Source organism: Gadus morhua, unplaced genomic scaffold, assembly GCF_902167405.1.
Source record: "Gadus morhua unplaced genomic scaffold, gadMor3.0, whole genome shotgun sequence".
NCBI classification, from domain to species: domain Eukaryota; kingdom Metazoa; phylum Chordata; class Actinopteri; order Gadiformes; family Gadidae; genus Gadus; species Gadus morhua.
Genome location: NW_021964029.1, coordinates 25,621 through 33,530, shown reverse-complemented (window position 1 = coordinate 33,530; position 7,910 = coordinate 25,621). Strand labels below are relative to the sequence as shown.

Below are 7,910 nucleotides of genomic sequence, written 5' to 3'. Positions count from 1 at the left end.
TCTGGGGTCAAAAGGTCAAAAGGAGCCGGCACCACGCCGCTTATGAGATAACAAAAAGTGAATGTGTATTTCTCTAATAGCTTTTTGTCATTATTAAAGAGAAGCCTGATTCTAAGATATGCGTGTTGGATGGCTAGGGTGTAGGTCTGGGAAGAACTTCAGGCCAAAATCTTGCAAGTGAGCCGCTGGGTGCAGGTGCAACGAGATGGAGCACTTGCTGAGTCATTTCCTGTAGGGCTGGAGCCACAGGTTGAAGCGTATGCGTCCTTTGAGACCCCCTTTGATATATATGAGACCTCAAAGTAAAGCATACTTAAATGTTGTCGACCCAGTCACCTATTGCATCACTTCCTTTAGGGCTTCGGCCTAAAGGACAAAGCCCCTCAGATGTGTTACCTGCAAGACCTAATGGTTCAGAATGTGGTGGAAAAACAGTTTTTGAGATAGGAAGGTCCTACCGCCCTGAAATTTGAATACCTTATTCTAAGGCCTAACTGGGACCCCCGCACCGAAACTTGGCCCGGTCGGACCCCGAGGGCCGGAATGGGGGGCCCTTCCTGCCCTAAACTTGGCCCAGTCGGACCGTGAGTGCCGGAAGGGGGGGCCTGGACTTTCATAATCCTCGCTTGGTGACTGTAAAGGATGTTTGGTCGGATGTTATGACGAAGAATCATAATGTGAATGTGAATATTCTATAAATGTCTTGATATCATCTTTCGTCTCAACACTTCTGCTGCAGCCGCTTAAAGTCTCACTCCGAGAACCTTAAAATATGAATCAATTCATTAGAAGTATGAAAATATCTTCCCGGTTACGTAACGGAGCAAACAAGGTGTCCTTTGACATCTACGTTTCGAGGCGATTGCAACAGTGCCACACATGATCATATTTGAATATGTTTCGGGGTAGTAATTAGCTGTCGATTTTGGAGGCCTTTATCAATAATGACCAGCTATAGATTTGCTTCCCGATGGAGATTTTTGACAAATGACATGTTATTTAGCATCTACACGTTAAGCTGAGTCCAATGAGATCAAGCTCGCCCTCTTGCTACACCGAGATCATGTCCTAGACCTAGGTGTACCATGTAAAATACATGTTACCATTTTCTAGAGTGTCATGCTTGGTGTCATTGGACTCAACTCAACGTGTAGAGGCTAAATAACATGTCATTTGTCACAAATTTCTATCGGGAAGCAAATCAATAGCTGCTCATTATTGATTAAGGCCTCCAATTTCGCCAGCTAATTACTACCATTAAACATGTTCGAATATGCTCATGTGTGGCACCGTTGCAATCGCCTGGAAGCGTAGATGTTGAAGGACACCTTGTTCTCCCTCTTACGTCACCGGGAAGATATTTACATGCTTTTGATTGACTAATGAATTGATTCAGCTATTCCCCCAGAAGTCTGGGGTCAAAAGGTCAAAAGGAGCCGGCACCACGCCGCTTATGAGTCAAAAGTTAATGTGTATTTCTCTCATACATTTTGTCATTATTAAAGAGAGGCCTGATTCTCAGATATGCAGGTTGGATGGCTACGGTGTAGGTCTGGGAATAACTTCAGGCCAAAATCTTGCAAGCGAGCCGCTGGGTGCAGGTGCAACGAGATGGAGCACTTGCTGAGTCATTTCCTGTAGGACCGGAGCCACAGGTTGAAGCGTATGCGTCCTTTGAGACCCCCTTTGATATATAAGAGACCTCAAAGTAAAGCTTACTTAAATGTCGTCGACCCAGTCACCTATTGCATCACTTCCTTTAGGGCTTCGGCCTCCTAATTGATCATTGTAGTATAATTGAATGCCCTCTTTCATATATATGATACCTCCACCACTGGGACGTGGCAACAATTCTCCAAATCCATATGGGGAGGGGGGGGTGATGCTTGTGGACAGTAGGGTTGTACACTAGACATAAATAGGAAGAAAACTCAGGAGAAGGAATGACCTCTCATAAATATTTATTTAATAAATAAAACAAATAACCCTGCCTCGTTAAATCAATGAGCTTGGTGTTTTGCTTTCAAAAATAGATTATAGAAGAAGTCTAAACTGCAGAAAATAAAAACATCCAAGCTGCCTTTTAAGGATACCTTGGAATATCCGTCTATTTTTTAACCATCGGACACTAGTTTACGACAAAAACAACACAAATCACGGCAGCTCATTTGCCGCGTGGTTTTTAGAGCCATGTAAGGATTAGAGGGGCTGGTGGATAGCAACCACCATAGCAACCATGACGGTCAAGTGACTGGATTCAGCCCCGTTGAAAAAAATAGAATACCACCCTCAGGAGATTAATGATATTTAAATGATTATGACCATGAAGTCTTTATTTGCATGGGTTTACATTTCGTTCTGTGTAGCATGGAAAAATCGGAGAAACACTCCCATTCGGAATGCATTGGTTTACATTTCTTTCTTTGGAGCACAGTTATTTTTTATTTATTTTCAGTTTTTGAGGAGGTGCTTCAAAGATGCTAATTTTTCTGCAATAATCCAAAATCAAATGGAAAAACCCGTTGGCTTTTTGTCAAGGGAACCCAGGGCGACGCTCACTTCCGGGTTGGCCAACACACGTCATCCCTCCACCACTATACTGTAATAACGCATGTTGAAGTTGAATGATAATGAATTAATTTATTCTTTATTCTGCCTTAGTATTTATATATTTGGCAGCGAAATGCAGTGTGTGTGTGTGTGTGTGTGTGTGTGTGTGTGTGTGTGTGTGTGTGTGTGTGTGTGTGTGTGTGTGTGTGTGTGTGTGTGTGTTTGTCTGTGTGTGTGTGTGTGTGTGTGTGTGTGTGTGTGTGTGTGTGTGTGTGTGTGTGTGTGTGTGTGTGTGTGTGTGTGTGTGTGTGTGTGTGTGTGTGTGTGTGTGTGTGTGTGTGTGTATAACACGCTATTTTATGTTGAAATGCGACGTAATCCAGTGTTCACGAAAACATACGTGTTTCTAACAAGATGATATCATTAAAAGTTACATAAAGTAACGGTTTAATAACACAAAAGCAGGAAACACGTGAGCTGCATTTCCCATTCAGATAATAAAGATTAATAAAGATCATACACATTCACTGACTGAGGATTATTCAAGGGAAAAGTACATTTCTCGCTAGAAATGTCATTAGAAACACGTTAAATGGTGAATCTGTCCTAAAATATTGCATCTCCCATTCAGTTAATGCTGGGTTTTTCGTATCATATGCACGCGAAATGGACGTATCCGCCCTCCGCAGTAGTTAATGCTGGGTTTTGCGTATCGTATGCACACGAAATGGTCATTTGGCGTATGTAGGCTACTGCACGCATCTTGAAAGTGTCAAACCGTGCGATCTGTGCGCATATTGGTGAGACTGGAAAAGCTGTCATATTCTTAGTTATCACAGACAATTTTTAACAATAAATGTTCTGTACGGAGCTCCTTAAGGGACAATAGGGAGAAAGCTCCCGGACAGAACCTTAGATGGAAGTCGTGCTTAGTGACAAATCACGACAAATACTTCCAATTGATATGCATGAGTTTGAAAATTTTGCTTTTTGACACGAACATTTAGAAAATACGTGTACCTGATCACGTTTCAATAGATTAAATAACGTGACAGTGTCACCTATTTTCGTGAGCCCGGGATGCCTGTACGCCGGCCATTATCGCCCGATGAAATATTCTTCGTCATATCTATCAAACCAAACATCCTTCACATTCGCCGAACGACGATTATGAAAGTAAAATGCACATTTCTCGCTAAAAATGTTTACATAAACACTTTTAATGGTGTAACTATTCTAAAATATCATATTTTCCACCCAGGATAAAAAGTATGTCCGCCATTTTCACAGAAGAATATCCTAAAAAACTATCCAATAGGAAAGATGCTCACATCGTCTATTAGAGACGTAGTGAGGCACCCCCCATTCCGTATGCAGAAGACGCCGAAGGGTACCTTTACCGTCACCGACCGAATAAAAAGGGTACCTTTCCCGTCAGTCACCGACGCTAAAGGGCCTTTGCCAACAGTCGGTATTTGACGTTCTCGGAGTGAGACTGTGTTGAATACAGACACAAAAATACAAAATGCAGCATTAAATTAAATAAAAATATTATAAAGAGCACACACACTAGGTGTTTTAATAGCTTTCCCATTTCTAGAACATAGAATATTCCCCATGTATTGCCTTGTTTCATTCTCAAACACAACAAAAAGCGGTTTCTGATTAGAGTATTTACATTTATGAATATGCCATTTAGCTAATAAAATAATAAGGTTTATAATAAAATATTGGTTTGCTTGACTAGAGGTGTAATTGAAGAAACCAAACAATACAACAAACAAATCATGTTCAATACAAAAACAGTACATGTTCAATACAAGACACATAGCCTACGAACGTGAACAAGGAAATTACGAGCAAGTGACGTAGTTCACGCCCAGACACTAATTGGCTGATACGTTTGCCACTTTGCAAATTGACTTTTTGGAAAACGTTTGGATTACGTTTTGCCAAATCTTTTGCAAAGCCTTTTGCGGATTGAAATGTCTTTTGAATATCGCAACACACGCAGCGTGGCGAAGTGGATTGCAATCATGGGGACGCTATAGCTTTTCAATTTGAATAAAGGAACTCAAAGAATTTGACGTAGGCCTAATGTTATTCTATTTTTATTGTAATAACTTTAGCAAATTTAATTGATTTTTTTATTGTTTTTTCCAGCTGATATAGCAGAGCCGACTCCTGAGGGCAGACCTATCTGAAGCTGCATTGTCCCTTTGCATATTAAAATACACTTTAAAAAACGTATTTACAAATTACATTATAAAATTGCATAATGAATTGCCAATTGCATTGCCATTTGAATTTTGCTACATATATGCTTCCATAGTTGTCTTCTTTTAAGCAGTCAAGTGCACCACATCAGTTTGTTTATTTAAAAAAACATTTCTGACTGCAAACATGGAAGATAATGATTCAATAGCCAAACTCAGACATTTCTCAAAACTGGACTTTCAATCCAAAAAGGAGATGATAAATGATGGAAGACCAATGCCGGAGCTTAACGGGTTGCTTCAAACTACGGGACAGAAAGTAACGCGGTCTTTTCAAACAGAGTGGTACCGCCGAAAAGACTGGCTTTGTGGCTGTGCTGTGGGGTAAGGACTCAATACAGTCAATATTGGTTGAAGATGCCAAAATAAACAACTCAAATTGAACCATGTTCAAATGCAATGTTTTATCCTAACATCCACTGTCTCCATTCCTTCGCCAGGACAGAAGGCTACAATGACATCAGGCAACATGAGCAGCGATGAAGAGAGGAGTATGAGAGAGTGCGAGCAGTACGTGCAGAAACACAACATCCAGCAGCTGCTGAAGGACTGCATCGTCCAGCTGTGCACCTCGCGGCCAGACCGGCCAATGGCTTTCCTCAAAGAGTACTTTGACAGACTGGAAAAGGTGAGGTGTCAATCATGAGCTGACATCTTGGGAGTCTCGTGTGCATTCTGCTCTGCTCTGAAGTCGGTTACCTTCGTATTGGATATTATATGCTGCTGTCTGAATGACCGATGTGCTGCTCTCACATTGGACTTGCTGCAGTTGTATGCTGTGATTTTGGTTTTTGATCATTTGGCGGGATAACTTAATATTAGTGTCCTCGTGGACTCACCAACCTTCTGGATTTTTAATTAACCATTTGACTAGCAACTGATATTGAAACAGGCAAAAATGATATTATATTACGCATGTAAAATGTTGATTTAGAAGCTTTTTTTTCGGGACCATTAGAACAGATTTAGATGGCTTAGAAATACAGACCATCTACAGTAACCTTTAAAACATACATATGTCTAAATAGTCCCGAGGTTTCACGATTGAATGCTGCAGTAAAAGTCCTCAAGGAGTGAGGGAATGGAAGCGCCCACTGACCGAGCGCTCCCCTCTGGGCCTCGGCCCGCGCCACCAGGAGGAGAGCATGCAGATGCTGCTGCAGCAGAAGGCCTCGGGCTCCCGCTCGGACTCCCGCTCGGACTCCCGCTCGGAGGAGGTCTCCCCCCCATGAACCCCGTGGTGCGGGGGCGCCGCCGCCGCGGGGCCATCAGCGCCGAGGGGTACAACGAGGAGGACGCCGCCTCCTACGTCAGAAAGGTCAGCCCCCGCCGCCGCCGCCGCGCCTCACCGCTGTCGGAAACGCACCAGACATGAGCTGCGTGTCCTCGGATGCGATTGGTCAGGCCAGACCTTTGGTCGACTGACGGTCCAATCATGTATGATGTATATATATATATATATATATATATATATATATATATATATATATATATATATATATATATATATATATATATATATATATATATATATATATATACGTATATATATATATATATATATATATATATATATATATATATATATATATATATATATATATATATATGATTTTATTCAGGACACATGAAGATCCATTGTACAATGTATAAAAATAGACTCAATACAAAAACAACAATAAAACACAACACATAAAATAAGAGATCAGCATACAACACTTGCAGTAGGCTATACAAACATGCCCTCCAATGTCTCCAGAGTGTGGAGGAGAACCTGACAGAGCTGAGCCCAGGCTTGACCAATGCCTGAATAATACTGTTTTCAGATGCCGTCAACCTACACATAAAACGATACATGAAATTCCTAATTAAAGCATGACAGGTAGGCACACCAACATTTACAAACATTTGACTAGCACTAGACCATCTCGGTATTCTGAGAAGCATCCGCATTCCGTCATTATAAGCCACAGTTAGTTTTTTCATATTGCTTTTTCTGTAAACACGCCACAAATGGGCAGTATATAATGGGGTACAGAATGCTCTAAATAGCGCGACCTTTACAGCAGTTGAACACATGTTAAATTTACGTGCAAGCATATTGGCTTGACCATACATCTTACGGCATTGTCTGTTGATGTCTTTATCATCTGACAAATCATTAACAAAATGGTGGCCTAAATACTTCACATCATCACACACTTTAAGAGCAGTACCAGATAAAAATAAATCAGGAAATACCAATTTCCTGTCTTCTTTGCTTCTGACAATCATAATATTGCTTTTATTTGCATTATATCGAATGTCAAACTCCACACTGTATTGGGAACAAACCTTCAAAAGTTGTTGTAAGCCAGCACTATATGGGCAAAATATGACTAAATCATCTGCATACATAAGGTGATTAATGAGACTATTGCCAATCACACATCCTGTATTGCATGCATTCAACTGCTGTGACAATTCATCCATATACACATTAAAAAGAAAAGGAGATAGGATTCCACCTTGGAGTACACCGTTACCAACATAGAAAGGTTCTGACACAGAATCCCCCCATTTCACCTGCATAGACTGATGAGCGTACCAGTAGACTAAGATTCTAATAATGACTTTAGGCACTCCTCTATGATGCAGCTTAATAAACAGTTTCTGATGATTCACACGATCAAATGCCTTGGAAGCATCTATAAAACACGTAAAGATAGTGGAATGCAAGCTATTATAACGGTCTAAAATTTCCTTTAAGGCAATGTGTGTTTGTTGGTATGTGCGGTTCAGTGATGCCTCGTTTTGTGTGTCTCTTGCGTCGTTCAAACGGTTGAAGACGATCCCTTGGCATGTCAGGGTTTCCAGCAGCTGTCTGTAGGTTTGTCTCTACCAACAGATTTTACTTTTCACAATATGACGACAATGTCCTCGTCCGTTCATGTCAGCCTCTGCATTAAATTTGACGGAAACTATAGGCTGCTATTTGCCTTATGTATTACGATACAGACCAATACAATATATCATAATTCATATTATAAATCAATTAAATCAATCAGTGGCTGGTCTCTGGTCAGAGAGCTCCGTTCTCTCGTC

At 41.0% G+C, this 7,910-nt stretch overlaps 1 pseudogene; it reads left to right on the top strand.

The window, feature by feature from the left end:
- The first annotated feature begins 5,065 nt into the window (after positions 1-5,065).
- Positions 5,066-6,201, top strand: LOC115538909 (cAMP-dependent protein kinase type I-alpha regulatory subunit-like; annotated as a pseudogene).
- Positions 6,202-7,910: the final 1,709 nt, after the last annotated feature.